Genomic DNA, 16498 nt, shown 5'->3' with positions numbered 1-16498 from the left:
TTTCACCTATCATGTTTTTTGTCATTTTTTTCTTTTTATTTCAGTAATGCAAACTGAGGGATTGAAAAATGGTGTTTCTTTTTACAGGAGAAAAAAAAAAGAGTAAAATAAATATTAATGGTGTGGCACAACATTTAGAGTTGTTCCATGTCTAATGAATATGTAACAGTTCTATTTTCTACTAAAAAACAGACACACAAAAATTGTCAGAGTAAAATTAGTGTTATTTTTTTTTAAATGTCTTTATCCAGGAAATGCATTTCTCCAGAGAGTGCTATTAAAGAGTGCAGAATGGATAAACCTGTTTGAGTGAGTTGGTGATCTGTTTCTAGAGTTAGGAATGTGTAACTTCTGTTGAATTGTATACCCTCTCCCTGCACCAGTTTTATCTGTTCTCCTTTGCTATGTTCTAGATTTTTATTACTGGAAAAGAGCGTAGTCCTACAGTCTGAGCTGGTGTTCACCCATTCCTTTCTGGAGAACTCAGTGGAAATACAGAGCACTCATCCTCACTCTGGCCCCAACAGAATCCAAGCTGGTCCTTCAGAATTGTATAGAAATGACCCAGAAATAAACCACTGTGCCACAGAGAAGGCAATCTGTAATTGTGATTTGAGGAGATTAAATTTACCTGGAGGCAGAGCATGTTTTATGGCTGCAAAGAAAGACAAAAGAACAGGATAGCCTTTCCCATGCATCTGCAATCTGATCCTGAACACACAAAACCAGACAGCTTTTCCAAGGAAGTGCATCTTTTAGAAGAGTGTCCAGCCATTGGATCACAAGAGTAAACCTCCCACCGTTTTTCTGCGTGTCCAAATAATTTAGTAAACTTTCCACCTCTCCTTTGCAAAGCGAGCGCACCGATTCTGTTTTACTTTTGCATTGCAAGGCTCTTTTTCAAGCCCTTCAGTCAGCTCTTGACGTTTCCACAGTTTTCGGTGACTGGTATACACACCAGATGTGGTTGGGAGAGCGTCTCTGACAGTCCCTTTGGGTTTTCTTAGCTCATTTAATTTGGAACAATGTAAGAGGAAATGCCTGGCAGCATCTTTTTCGTTACAGGCACAGACTTTCCGTTTTGTGCCCGTTCTAGTGTAAGGTAAACCCAGCAGTGGGAGAGGGCACTTCATGGCCAAATCTCTCCTGGAGTGCCTTTCTGATCGCCCTGCATGAGAAAAGCGCAACCTTCCTCTTGTCACTTCTGCAGCATGTGCATGCTTGTTTTTCTTTAGGATTGGACAGCCTTCCCCAAGCTCTTCTGCTCCTCGATGCCCAAGAATCGTTTATCTCTCGCTGCAACAGTCGGATGGTTTCATAGCTGGCCCGAGGCTGTGAAGCAGCGTTACAGTCGAGGGATGTTGCTGACTCTGGTCCAGAAGAGAGCAAAAAATTGGCCAGGAGCAAGTAACTGTTGAGTGGCAGAAACAACTGGGAATTCTTGGTAAATCAAGAAAAATGGCTGGTGTCTGAAAACACTGGTGTGGTACAAGGCTGGAAAAAAGTGTGCTTGTGCTTTCTGTGATGTTTTTATAGCACTCAGCTTTGTTCTTTCTTAATGATGTTACAGCACTCTCAGAAAAGTGATTTTACTGGTATCAAGTTAAATCTGGTTGCAGGTTTTGGGAAGCTCAACTGATACAGCATTTGTTTATTTTCTGGGAAACTTCTATGCATTTATAAATCCTTAAATGAAATGCAATAGGCAGTCAGCAAAGTTGAAATTCAGACTTAGGCTTTACCTTTTCCGGTGCATTTTCCAAGGACCCTCAGCTCCAAGAGGAGCGAGTACCCCATGGGTCTCCCACAATTCCTTTTTATAGAGGGCAGAGTAATTGCTCAGGATGGCATGAGCATTTTAGGGAAGGGGGTGGCTGTGAAGAAAAAGAAATCTGCAGACTCCATGTTAGTATGTTTAATCCTTCTATGAGGAAGATGTGTTTTCTGTGTTCGTTCTGAAGTAAGGTCAGCCCAGTGACTTTAATTATATATAAGCCAAGCAACATGCTTCATCTTCCTTTCTGGAGATTTATTTGACCCAGAGAGACCAGTGAGAAACTGTTGTCTAGGGAAGAAAACACTTTGTGTTCCACAAAACTGATAAAATACAAGATGTGTGCCCACGATGGAAGAAATTTTAGGCTACGTTCAGGTTTACATTTACCAAATTCACTGACATGAAAGAATAAGAAACTTTCTGATGTATTGGCTTATATCATTTCCCAGAATGTTTTCTCATTATGAGGAGTTACATCACTGTAATAATTACAATTTAACTCCATTGCCATGTGCATCACAGTGTATGATTAGAGAGAGATTCAGTTCTTGCCTTTAAAATGTACAATCTGTACTGACTGCAGCATAAACATCTGGCCTGATGAGCCCAATGGTAAGCTGCAACCCAGCACAGCTGCTTTTATTGTTGTGATGAGTATGACAATCCTTAAAAAGAAAGTGAGTATCAAAGAATTATTTGAAAGAGGGGAAAAAAAAAATTGTATTTTGAAACTTTTGTTCTAGGAAATAAGCCTGTCAGTAATCTCCCAGGGTTAGCAGGGAGCTTTTCCAAAGCATGGACTAATGTTTATGTAGAGAGGAGGATTCTTAAACACGCTGTTGAATATTCTGGTCATTTGGTTGGATGAACTACTGCACTGTGCGCCTGGCCGCCAGCTCAGGGCTTGTTCCTAACTGGGGTCCTGTCGAGTCACAGATACTTAATTTGAGTTCGTGTTTGTCACGCTGAGTTGGCCAGCGTGTTGGCCACTTTGTCAAGATTACAGCCTGATGTATCAAAGCTTGAAAGCTGCCACACAGCTGGCTGAACGTAGGTGTTCAAAATTAGCTCTGTGGGATAGAGCATCTTACCAAAGAGCACAAGATGTACGAGGCACAAGGGTACACAGAAAAAAAAAAATGTGTGAAAAGGAGGGAAAATTTCGCTTTTGCTTTCAAAATCTGTGTTATTATACTTTATCTGGCTTTGAGTGATCAAGCTTGAGTTAGTCTGTGCAGTGTATTGCAGGCCGAAGGCAGAATGAAAAACTGCAAATTCACAGAAGTTCTCCAGGTCAAAACTGTGATGGTTAATTGGAGAACTGTTAGTGTTGTAAGCATGCATCATTTAAAGGAGCTTTTGAGTATTACTTAATGCTCATCTGCTTGTCTTCTTTCACATCTGAAAGTTCTTCATCTGCCAGGTACATATCACAAAGAGCGAGTCCTGGAAAGGAAATTATTATTATTGTTGTTGTTGTTGTTATTATTATTATTATGCTTTAATTTTAGAAGGAAACAGTAGAGTCAGGACTGCTGACTCGTGGTCACAAGGGTGTCAAGCAGGGCTTTAGGGCAATTACTGAGGCATTTAGTTCCCTTAGAATAGGATCTGGCATGTGAACGTGAGACAGCATTAATGTGAAACATCGGTGTTCCTTCCCAAACTATGTACGCATCACAGCAGACGATAATTTTTACGTCTCCATATGTTTCCTAGTTTAAATGGAAAGCCAGGCATATCGTAAGGAGAGGAAATAAACATCCATGTTTATGGATGTGAACTCTTAGCAGCAATTAAGCTCAGCAGATCGCTTAGTTGGGCTGAGATTAGCAGTTACCTGGATCATGGCTCTTGCCACCAAACTGAAATGCAATATAATTTAGAATTCATATATGAATGGTTATTGGAAATATAAGCTGGTATCTTAGGGCAGGAAATGCACTTTTTTATATAAAACTATTTTTAAAATATTTTTGGGGGTAGTTTATGGTTCAGTGTCTTGTGCCTTAAAGCTTCCAGCTTGCATGTGATAAAGCCAAATTTGATCAGAAACACCACCCTTTTCAGAGCATGCCTGCTGCTGTGCTCCCCTTGCCCATTAACTCATTGTAAAATATATGCTCGTCTCTCCTTGTAGTTAAATAAGTTTTAACCAGTTCTGCTCAAAATTGTCTGTGTAGTGCCCAAATATTTCCACTGACTTTATCAACATTGTTTCCGATTTATATTGGTGTGATGTAGAGCAGAAATCTGCCCCGGAGAACGTGGTATCCCAAAGGCATTCACTAAACCCATTTTTTTAAATAATAAAAAAAAAAAGATGTCGAAGTTGAATGTCATTTGTCATTGTCTGCCATTTGCTGGTGTCTAGCTCTAGAGGAGGAATGCAAGAAAGCTATCCCATTAGCTGTTACTTCCAAAGTAGTTCGAAAAGAAAGCCCAGTGCCTCCAGGAATATCTTTCTAGCAGCAGCCTGATCTCAGCAGGTTACTGTTCAGAGTTATTTCAAATCAGCCTATCCTTAGGCTTTGCTGGCTGGAAGTACCTGTTATCTGCAATCCTGTTTAACTTGCAACTTGAAAATGTAATTGAGGATATTATTTCAAAGCACAATGCTTTCTGAAGCTCCGTTTCTGAGAAGGATTTTAACAAGTCGTCTTCTGATGCGGTGAACACTGACCTCTGTCCTCTTCTTGGTGAAGGTAAAGGTAAAATGGAAAGGCTCTGGCATTCTTTAAAATGTTTCAGCTAAATAACCTTTAATGTTTCTGTGGTCAAAATTGCAGATGAAATTTAAATTCTGTCTTTTATTATTTTCTTTTAAGAAGGAGCTTGCTAAGGAGTAAATTATTCCATAAACAATTCATTTTTCTCTGCACTACTAGAGGAGCTCAGACATAAATGCTGTTCTTTTATAACGTCACGTATTTGTATTGCACCTATTACTTAAAGATATAAAAATAATTTTTAAATGTTAATTAAGGATTCCACCCCAGTCAAGTGGTAAGACATGAACAGAGTTTTCCCTGGGAAAAAATGAGTTAGGAGATGGCTGGCAGATGAGCGGTACAGGGTCCTAGCAATAAGGCTATAGCCACTGTCTTACTGACCTACTGCACCTCACCTGACTGTTCTGTGTCTTTGCCCTCCCTTTATTTGCCTCGTTAGTCATTTATGGCAAAAATAGCTTCCCAATGTGCACGATAACGCCCCAGGTTCGTTTTAGGTTTGTAGGTAACCCCGTAACATCAACAGATTTTTGCTTGTGAATTCACCGTGATGTAGCCGCTGGTGGGTCTGTGAGAAGGAGCAACTCTTGGGCCAGCAAAGCTTAGGCTGAGCTTTATGTCCCGTTTACTGGGCAAACAGGAAGGCAGGCCAGACCACAGGGCGACGGCACTGTGCCGCAACGCCCGCTCTGCGGTGCTGAGATTCGCCGTGCTCGATTCTTAGGTGCTCACGGTTGCCTGCACAGACTACTTCTCTACTTTAGAAGGTGAGCTGTGTGTCAGGCAGGAGTGAGGATACCTTTCCATCACACTTCCGCTGCTGTGAGCAGCTGGGGTGAGGTGCACTCGACTGCAGCTACAGGAACTGGGGAAGAGTCTTCAGCTGGCTGCAAGCTCAGTGCCTGCGGTCCTGACTCCGGTTTGTGTGCTGGCATGGTGCTCAGTTGTTACCATGCCTGGTAAGCCCTGAGAAAATGGCCCATTTACACTGCTTGTTGCTCTGTTTGTCAGTAGTCTAAGGAAAAGCTTGTGATTAGCAAGTAGTGAGTTAGGAAGAATAGTGAGGAATTGTCTTACTTAAAAGAGAGATCTTCTGGTACCTGCACATACCCCCTCTGCAGTTACACCACTGCAGGATGGGCTACACTAGGTCAATATAGCCAAGAGAAAAACGTCATCATGCAGAGGCCAAAGGCGTGATAAACTCATAGGTGCAAGTTCCTGGGGTGTCAGGCTCGTGTGATGGGAAGACACTGAGCAGTTCTCAGCTCTGAAGAGGAATCGGGGAAGAACTCGATGACCCAACTCTCCCTACCCTGTCAGACCGCCTGCTTGTCCAGATCTCTGAGGTCACCGCATTGTACAAAATGTGGAAGAAGACACTTAGGACCTGTAGGAGCTGTGATGCCCTGAAGCATCAGGCTGGGTGAGAAAAGGTTGAAGAATTCTGGAAATGTATGGGTGGTGAAGGATAAGCTGTTCCATCAGCAGCTGTGGCTTTCACCCAGCTGAGCACGGAGCAGAAACTTCATGGCTGGAAACTTGTTCTTCGATTCCTGAATCTTCGTGGATGATCTCTGAAGGGCTCTGACCTGGACTCCCTGAGGATATTCTCCTGTCTTCTCCCTGCCACAGACGGATTTAAGGCCTATAACAAGTTTATGCATTCTCCTGGGGGAAAAGCCGAAATTCCTCCTAAGTTCACTGCCAGGTTGCAGAAGTGTGTCTTCTCTTAGGAAGATTAAATTTAGACTCTACAGATGATATCTGCAAGCAGAGTTCAAAGGTCAGTCTAGCTTAGATCTCTTTTGGTTCAGGTCCTAACCTGCATCTGCCTTGTCCTGCTGTTGGATGCCTGGGGCTGGAGGGTGTTGCGAGGTTACGCTTGGTTTCAGGCCAACGCAGGAGGAAAGAGAGCGAAGTCCAATAGCGTATTAATTGCCGAATGTAAACTTGGATTTTTCATATACTCATGAGTGTGATTCTGATTTTGCAGCCATGGGGAGTCATATCACATAAAGCTCAGATGATGAGACTAGATTTTGTGGAAGACATAAATTGTTTGGTTTTCATTTTGGATAATAGTGGAATGCAGCTAGGCTGAGGCATTTTGTGTCTCTTCATAGATACTCGGAAGGTGAAGATGCTGACCCTTCAATTGTACCTGACACTACCCGTACAGAAAAATCTCCTCTTTGCTGTCAGTAACTACTCCACACTGGCCTAGTTTCCTCCCAGCAGCTGCACAGCAGGGCACCAGCAGTGTCATTCAAATCTAAATTTATGAATGTCTGTTAAAGTGCAAGTTGCACTCTTGTGCACTGCTTGTTCTCAAACACGTTAAAGCAGTTAGAAAATAAAGGAGCGGACGGGAAGAAGGCGCAGTAATGTAATAATAATAGCAGAAAGCACGTCTTTCCTTCTAGTCATCTAAGAAAAAAATGTGTTAAGCGATTCTGAAAGAGTGGTGAAGGCTTGCTGCTGTAGTACACGGCTCGGAAATTTTAGAGGGGGGATGTTTGTCTGTGGAGATGTTGCCTGCTTCTCAGTCGGCAGAGCTGGTGAGCCCAGCTACAGCGGCAAAGCATAACCAGTTCTGTACTACTTTTTATTCAGAATTATAATTGAAACCATCAATAACCTGGGATGCAACGACAATGAAGGGCTTCAAGTGGTCAAGGACAAAAAGCTTTCCGAGTACTTTTGAGAATCCCAAGCATTCGCTGTCACGGTCCTTCTACTAACTGTTCCCGTGCACTAATTACAGCTGACCTGTTTTGGCAGTAGCTGTCTTTGACCCTTTCTAGAGTGAATTCCGCACCAGGGGTTCCCCCAGAGCACATTCCTCGTGACCTGTGCTGTGACAGTGTTATTTCCCTACCTCAGCACTTTATCCTCAAAGCACTTTCTGTTTATAATGGTTTATAGCTCTCTGGTTCTCTCCTTCACCCTGCTCTACTGTTTCTATAAACAATCCTTTTTTTTTTATCCTCCTGTCTTTTCTTGGCACTATATTTTGCCTCTGTTGGTTTGTTTCTTTGTTGTTGCTGTAGTAAGGGCCCAAACAGCTGGATTTCCCCTTTCCTATATCAATTTGTATTGCCTATTTTTCTTTTCACCTTAATAAGCACCACATTCCATAGGTTTTCCTGTACAACGTAGGGTAATTGACAGGGGTTCTCTAGCTTTTTCCTTAAATCATACTGCCCTTAACTGTGTTATCGTTATTATTTAATGCTTTTATTTTTTCCTTATCATTGGCTTCAAGAAGAAAAACATGGCTTTAGTTGTGGTAGGGCATTGTGCAGAGACAGAGATTCTATATCAGAGAAGCTGGAACTTGACTGGTGAAGGATGGGAGGAAAGATGGGATGCAGAGTGGTGGGGTAGCACGGGTCGGTGGTGCCGAGGAAATCTTCTGGCACCTGATCTGGTGCCTTTTAACACTGTATGCTGACACTCCAGTCACTCCAGCCTCTGAAGAGTTAAAGTAAAAGTAAAAATAGGTAGTGAGGATGAAAATATATTCCTAGAGATGCCTTCTAATATGCACCCATGTACCTGGGAAATTGGAGAATAAAGACAAGGCAATATTCACTCTTCAGAGTGTTTTTTTTTTTCCTCTGGTTCTTTGTTTCTGCCTCTCGGTATCCATTCTTCACTTTGTCTTACTGTTACCTATGATCGCTATACCAGTAAGAGCCCACTGTGGACCAGGATCCCAAAGTGCTAGACACTGGATAAACAGACCGAAAAAGCAGTCCTTGCCCCTGAGAGCTCCAAGGATCTGTGCCACTGCCGGGCAATAGTCAGGGGCACAAGAACAGGATGAGCCTTTGGGGTGAACAGGAATGGGAAAAGCTCACGGTGGTAAGGTCACGGCAATGGACTGCAGCGTTCAGATGGGCATGGGGGAACTGTTTCTTCACAGTGTTGCTTATGAAATAATTTGCAAGATACAGATGTGGCCTGGCTGTCTACAAGACCAAACAAAAGGAGGGCAACCAACTCATGATCGTGAATGTCCACCAGGAAGGCGGAGGTGGGCACTGGGAAGAGGAGAGGAACTTGTGGGAAGGGATTGTGAGTGGGAAATGCTGAACTCTGCTTAGTTAGAAGGGATTGCTGGATATCTGTGATGCACTATTGGGCTGTGACTTTGCTTGAATAAGGGAGATAGATTCGCCTCTCTAGTTTAGACCTGAGTCATCAACAGAAACGGCTGAAGAATTTGTGCTTTTTCAGACAAGATTGCCCAGAGATAAAGCATTGAGGGCCATAGCTTCTCACAGTGACCCTCTTTTCACTTTATGTCCTTTCCTGATCTGGAGAGGGAGATGAGCACCCTCCAAAAAATATACTGAAGGAGCAGTTAAAGATTAAAGGAATACTATTTCCCCCTTTCTCCTTGTTTTCTTAATTTCTTTAAATTCATTTGTTTTCAGTTCTTCCTTGCCAGCTCACTACTTATTTCAGGGGTTCCTGTCACCTTCTAAATACTGTTGCTTCTAGCTCTTCCCTTTCCTTGTGACTCTCACCTGCTCTCTCTCCAGCATCTGCCTCTTTCCAGTCTCACTTTTCCTTCTTTGAATCGCTTTTGGAGAGTTTTATCTGTGCCTTTTCCCTACCTGCAGACTGGGGAAGGCGAGGACAGCTTTAAGTGAAAGAAATGTCTATGGGCACGTACCTTAACTCTCTGAAATTCAGAAGAAGTTGAATTGTCGTTTGTGAGGTTCCTTAGCTCAGCTGGTGCAAGGCAGTTTGCCATTTAAGGGTGCTACAGAGAGCTACAGTCTTAAATTTTGAGTTAGAGATGTCAGCGGTGGTTACCAGGGAAACTTCTAAAATTACACTGGCAATGTCTCCGCTCAAATACTATATCAGATCTTTGGGAAATGGCACCAAGTGAACAGGCATAAATTGGGAAAGTGGCTCCGTGTAAGGCTCAGGGATACTTTACATGCAGGTAAAATAAAAATCCCTAAAGCTTCAGGATGATACAGGGTCTCTGGCTCTGCAATCCTAAACCAGGAAAATAGCATGAATGAAGTAAAATGCATTGGTTCTGTTAAAATTTCATACAGACAGCAGCTTTAACGGGATTACATTTGTTAACCTCCATTTTGGGTTTTGTTTTTCAATACTAAGAGAAGCAGAGTTGTTTCTGACAGGTAGTTCACAAAAATTGTTACTAGAAACTAATGCCCTGCACTCTGCCACCGCTGAGCCCCCCAAGCGAGGTAAGAGTATAGACACATATTCATACATATTTAAATGCATGTTAATCAGAAAGAACAGTTGGGATTAAAGCAAATGTCAGAAACCTGTAAAAGGGAGAGTTCCAATTGCACTTGAGCAGGCGCTTCACCGAAATGCTGTAATACCTTCTCTGGCTCAGTATGTCTGAGCCACAAGCTACTGGAGATTGGGATAATATTTTAATGGCTACATATTTTCACTATCCTGGTTCTCTTAGTTGGTTATTCATTGTTATTAGACAATAGTCAAAGGTCATTTATTGGGCTCAATGGTCTTGGGTCTGACCTGACACAGCCAGGGTTATATAGGGACAAACATCTGTCCTTCCTGGAGCTGTCAGTCCAGCGCCTCTCCTGTGCTTGTGTCCCTACCAGCCTAATGGGAATTTGTCCATGGCTGGACTTGAGGGACAAACGATATTTCCCCCATATTGAATGTCCAAGAGCTGCATATTTTACTATTGTCTTCACTCATACAAGTCTCTGCTTTAAAATATGGGCTGTACTAAAAAGAAAAATATCTATTTCACATTGTTTACTAAAATAGATGTTTGTATATACAAGGCAACTTTGCTTTCAAAATATAAAGTTTGGCCAGGTAAGCTAAATATATTTATTACTTGATAACAAATGCTGGATCAGCCTCTTCATTCAATAATAATTGTGGAAAGTACAGTTATATTTTAATACGTTAAAAATATCTCTTCTTACGTGGTTCAGGCTGCAGCATATTGATTTATTAATATGACTTGTGACACTTTGATGCAAGTGCTCTAAGAACATAATCTAAACATATGAGGAATGTACACAGGAATATGCTACGAATCCATCTAGTGATGGATAATTGGCCAACTTCAGAACTTGGGAATAGGCTGCTGTGAGAAGCTGATTGCTATGCAGAATTCGAACCATAAAGAGTGCAAGTAATTAATCACGGTATGATTAATCAAAAGCTCATCATGCTCCGGTTGTTATGCATGAAACAAAAAGTGCCTTAAGTAGCAAATTCCTTTGGGGTTGTAAGGAAGTTATTCTAGCTGCTGCAACGTGAAGAACAGTGGTGCTGCTGCTGAGAAGAGGTGGATGGCTGCTCCGGCGTACAAATCTGCTGCAAGTAGATGGTATTTTGCTTAGCGTGGATTATAGGAGAGTGACTTTTCTTTTAAAACTTAGTGATCGTGCCAGATAATATCTATTCAGAATTATCAGTAAAAGATCAAGCTCTATTTTAATTTCACCTGCACAAAATTTTGTTTCTTTAAGTTTGAGTATGTCAGGACCAGCTGGCAGAGAGCGTTCATGCAAGCCTAGTCCTGCGGAGCTGGCAGGAGGAAAGCGCCGAAGGTGAATGGTGAGGTATGGTTAAAGCAGCTTGTAGCTGTAGGAGCAACTTCAAGAGTATGTGACGACTTTCTGATACCGTTTCTTTGTGCTTCCTATTGTTTTACCAGGAATAAATTTTTTATTCTTGATGTGAGAAGCCAGTGTCCTGAAAACTTCAGCGTTTTCAACCGTGTATGTGCTGAAGGGGTGTTACGGTCTTTTTAATTCTTTTCCATAGCAGAAAGCTACTAATGATACAGCAGCTCCCTTCCTGAGGAGCAGAGCTGACACACAGATCAGCAATTCAGAGAAGCTGTGAGAACACTTAATGAGGTGTAGAGCAGCTCATCATTCGGTTGACCCAAGGGCAGCCTGCCCTGCTGGCAGCTCATGGGGAAGGGGCAGGTGATGGAGCCCATGTTGGCAGGCCCATGGCTTGCAGCGGGTTGATTGATGGGAGTAGGCAGACCTGCCCAGCAGCGCGTGACGTGACTCCAGGCTTTCTTGTCCCACCATTACTCGTGACTACAAGAAAGCTGGAGAGGGACTTTTTACAAGGGCGTGTAGTGACAGGACAAAGGGCAATCGCTTTAAACTGAAAGGGGAAGATTTAGATTAGATCTAAGGAAGACATTTTTTACAGTGAGGGTGGTGAAACACTGGACCAGGTTGCCCAGAGAAGTTGTAGATGCCCCATCCCTGGAAGTGTTCAAGGCCAGGTTGGATGAGGCTTTGAGCAACCTGGTGTAGTGGAGGGTGTCCCTGCCCATGGCAGGGGGGTTGGAACTAGATGATCTTTAAGGTCCCTTCCAACTCAAACCATTCTATGGTTCTATGTCTTCTTGCCTAGGTGTGGGGCAAAGGCAATAAAAGTGGAATAATCCCTTTTGTGAGAAGCAAAATTGTACCTCAGAGACACAAGTGAAGAATGTTTTCTCTGGCTCCCCAGAAAACTCTGTGGGAGATGTAGAGGTGTGCAGCATCACATGTATTTTTCTTTCTCACTCATAAACTATATTTTATGGATAGTTATTTGCAGTACTCTGGTGTAGACAATAAACACATAAAGCTATTTTATGAAAACTTAGAGCTCTTAATTCGAATCCTAGTTTTCTTCCTTAATCTTCACAAAGACGTGGAGAAAGACTAAGAAAATGTGGGTGAGTATATTATTAGATATTCCTGTTTCTTTAGGGTAATGTTTAATGATCAGTCAGTGACTGAGTTTACATACATTAAACATTTATTTTTCTTCTGTAGAGCTGAATGGGGAAATGCGCTTCCATTCCTGCCAGATCACTAATTGGGTAACTGCGGCTGCTTAGGGTGTTTCTGAAGCAGCAGTTTTATCTGTGGTACTTGTCTCATTAAGGATTTTACTGTTTGTATGCCAGAAATCATGAATTCTCCAGCTGGGACTGGGGCTTTGATAAATTGTCATTTTGTATGCTTGAAACGTAACTTTATTACCTCTGAGTAATAAAAATTGTTGGTGTGCACATTTTTTAAAATATATTTTTACAGCACAAATTTCTGTTCGTTTTCGGTGTTTGCAAAATCATGATTTTGCTGAAATCAGTGGGCTTCTACTAGTTGATCTGCCTGCAGAAACAAGACTATAAATCTGTGGGATATGTGTGATTTCTTACTGCTCCTCTATTTCCTTTATTTCTGTGCTCGGATTTCTGGTGGGACGGTTTTCTCAGACCTCTCGTTGCTGTACTCAGACTGGGACCGTTCTTCTGGCAGGCACAAAGTAGCCTTGGCGTTCCTGGGGGAGAACCAAACTCAGGTGGTGACTGGCAGCTACAGGAATCCTTTTTACCTCCTGTTACTGAATGGTCTGACACCAGCACCAGTCTCCGTTTGCCATTTCATCCATCCCTGGGATATTTTCTGGGTAACGCCTGGTCTGCGCTGACATAGTCCCAGTCTCCTCCACTAGTAAAGGCGACAGGATCAGTTTTTAAAGTGGTGCCCAGCATTTTTCAGGGAAGGTAGATTGAGGCTATAGTAGCTGATCCTCCTAGAGTTGTATTTAAGGCTTTTCCCATGTCCTCTCTGGGCTTTTTTTTCCCCCCATAGGACAAGGCTTCTCTCCCAAGCTCCTTCCTTACACCCACCCTACCCCCAGTTGTGATGCTGGCAGCTTCATTTGTTTCTCTGTCCTCTGCTTTCCACACTCTCTTCTTTATTTTTCACAGGGATAGCCCACCTCAGGAGCTCTCTTCTTTGTCAGAGCTGAGCTGTAACATCAGTTTAGCCCAGCAGAAAGGAGCTGAGCTTGCATGGGGTGTGCGGAGAAGGATCCTGCTGTCCAAGAGGATCAGGACTCAGTGAATGAATCACACATTTCTCCTTCTCAGGAGAGCTATTTTATCTACTGTTTATTTTAAGTTCTGCCCAGCTTTCTTTTAGGAGTCTAAGAAATACCTTAACTCTTTCGTTTCTTCAGCTTTCGGATGGGAAACAATATTCAAATAGCATACAGGTGCTAAATCTACCACTATTTTTTTTTTTTTTTTGAAAAAAAAGCCCTGAGAGATTGAAATACTGAACTACTCAGAGAAGATTATTCATTACAGCTGGACTGAACATTATTCTAATAATGTCACCCTTAAGTGTGCACCATTTGCAGCTCTGAATGTTATTGCATAGCCTAAATACCACTTTAGCATTGAAGCTAATGTTGAGTCTTCAAAAGAATTTTCACTAATGTGATTTTAAATATAGGTAAATGAACATATGCCCTGATAAGTTTGGTTTTTTTTTTTTTTTCAGTTTGATTAATCTTAACTGTTTGCTTAGTTATGACTGGTTCTTTTTCTTGGCACATTAATGATATTTATATATGGAGCACCATAAGGAGGCTTCATAGCCAAAATATTTGAAGTCACAAAGGGTCAAAGCTGCCATTCTAAAAAAATCAGTTTCAAGTTACATTAATGGCATCCATAGTTAGTAATTTCTAAGGTCGCATCGTAGCAGCTTTACTTATCTCTTTGTAGCCCATGAGCAGTGTATTTAATGACTGCTGCTTTTATATGGAAGAAAAATAAAGAATTCAAGACAGATTCTTTGGCTTTTTCATCTTTAAAAGTATTTAATATTCATGCTATCAAAGTGAAAACTTCCTTAAGGTAATGACAACTGGAATCATTCAAAAGATTCCTGCAAAAGGAAAGCTGCTAGACTGATGGTCTGCTTTTGAGTATCGCTTTCTCCTTAACCTGCTCATCCCCCTCCTTCTTTCTTCATTAATCTGTCTTGAAGATTTTAACTTATATGAATCTCTCTCTTGCCTGTAAGGTTTTGTATAATTTTTTTTATGAAACAGGTTATTTGTAGGGTGAGGTTTGTTGGTTTTTTTTACAGCTAAAGAATAATTCTTTATCTGAGCCAGTGAAGGCTCCACATTTATAGTGTTAGCCTTAAAAGCAAGATTTTTCCTTCATAACTACATCCTCTTAGATATACAGTAATGTATGTCCATCCGCTTTTGTATTTATTTATGAAATATAACAGCACAGAAGGCTCAAATGTCTAACTAAACCAAATCATTTGTTGTTGCTTTGATTAGTTTATTAGATCATTTTTACTGTGATAAGATACATATAGAGGAAATCCAGCCTCAGTGTGTTCTGTTTCAGCATAATCTACTGAATCAATAGTTTCTATAAATATACACATTCATGGATTTACTGTCATTAGCCAGTGGTTTTCAATGTCTAAATTGTGAAATGGGTCTCACTTACGGTGATTTTTTGAGTACAGCAACTGATCTCAGTGAAGATGCCTACAGGAAAATTGTGAGCTGTTTCTATGGAGGATTCTTTTTTTGGTCTTCAAATATTAAATAAATTGTCTGTGCTTGAACAGTCGATTTATTTTGACAGAATCAGGTGAGTTTATGCTGATTTATGTATCTAAACGTAAAGTTAACTTTGTGCCCATGGAACTGACAAATTCATCAGTACTTTATACACATAGAGAAATAGACACAGACATACACATGAAAATTATCCACTAATAGATTAACATAATGTTTCATACTGAAAAATTATAAAGAAAATCCTGGGAGCCCCTTAATAAAACATTTAAGGAGAGAGATCAAAACTATCATCCGTTTTGCCATGGTGTCCTGATGCCAACAAAGCCAGACTTACAGAAACTCATGCAATAACACGGCTGCAAATCAGTACAAGTTACAATGTGATAATTTTAATTGTTTGAATGAACAAGAGAACCATTAGCTACAATAAACTTTGTTGTAACTTGTGAATACATTTTTTTTTCAAATTTAAATCCTTTATTTGATAAAGCACACAGGTATCATGCCCAACTTCAGCATACATTACAGAAAGTGTTTGACAAGACAGTGGAGTTAACCCAAAACACACGTTCCAGTGTGTTTACAAAATCTGGGCAGTAGGTGATGTTCCAGCTCCTGTAGCAGAATTACTGAGGTAGCTCTGTTCTGTTGAGGGTACCAAAAAAACACAATCAACCCAGTGGAGAGACGTAGCATCTTTTTAAGATTTTTAGACCAATGGATTCAGAAATAGATGAGATGGGAGGCCTGACAGCTTGCCAGTTTTCTTCCCTTTATCAGCTTGCCTCTCCCTAGTCTCTAAAATTTTGTGTTGAAGAAAAAGCAAAACCTGGAGAGCCCCACTACGTTTCATAGTTGAGAAATGTGCATTCAGACAAGTGTTCATAGGAAGCCCTGATGGTTTTGTCTGCCATAAGTACACTGTTCCTGTGCAGAAGGCTGGAAACCTGAGAGCAGAATGGGACCTTATGTCTTCATAAGGTAGTTGTACTTAATAACTAATACCTGAAAACTAAGATTCTACTCTGCAAAATGAAAATGAAAGATATATCATGAAGTCTCTGAATTCTGCTGGTTCTAGGAAACATGACATTTAGCATAACACCTCGATCCTAAAGCAGGTACATTTCCCAAATACAAGAGCTTTTCTTTTTTTTCCTCCCTCTGGAAATATTCACCGTTTAAGACACATGTTGTTTTTGGAAAAAAGTGTTTTATTCTACATGGCTTTTGGAAAAGGTATTATTTACAGTAGATTAAATCCACTTTTTCCCCCTTTTCTATTTTAATGCTTGGTCAAGGTACATTAATGCTTCTGAACCATTGCTTGATGGTTTTGTCTGTTTCTAAAGAGGTCAGAAAGAAATATCTTTCCTTCTGCTCGATTTTTGGAATTTAGTTTTGTGTCCTCTGTGTATTATCTCAAATGATGGCATACACTTTTCATTCTGTTTTTGGCTTGTGCTCTTCCTCAAAGCTGTGTTCTGTACTGCACATTGCTCTGTAATCTTCTTAAGTCATCATTTCACTTGCACTATAAATAGAAATCCATTTGTGTAATTAATTATTTTATTAC

Source organism: Tauraco erythrolophus, chromosome 9, assembly GCF_009769465.1.
Source record: "Tauraco erythrolophus isolate bTauEry1 chromosome 9, bTauEry1.pri, whole genome shotgun sequence".
In the NCBI taxonomy this organism is placed as follows: Eukaryota; Metazoa; Chordata; class Aves; order Musophagiformes; family Musophagidae; genus Tauraco; species Tauraco erythrolophus.
The sequence above is the reverse complement of the archived record's forward strand: the minus strand, read 5'-3'. Positions refer to the sequence as shown.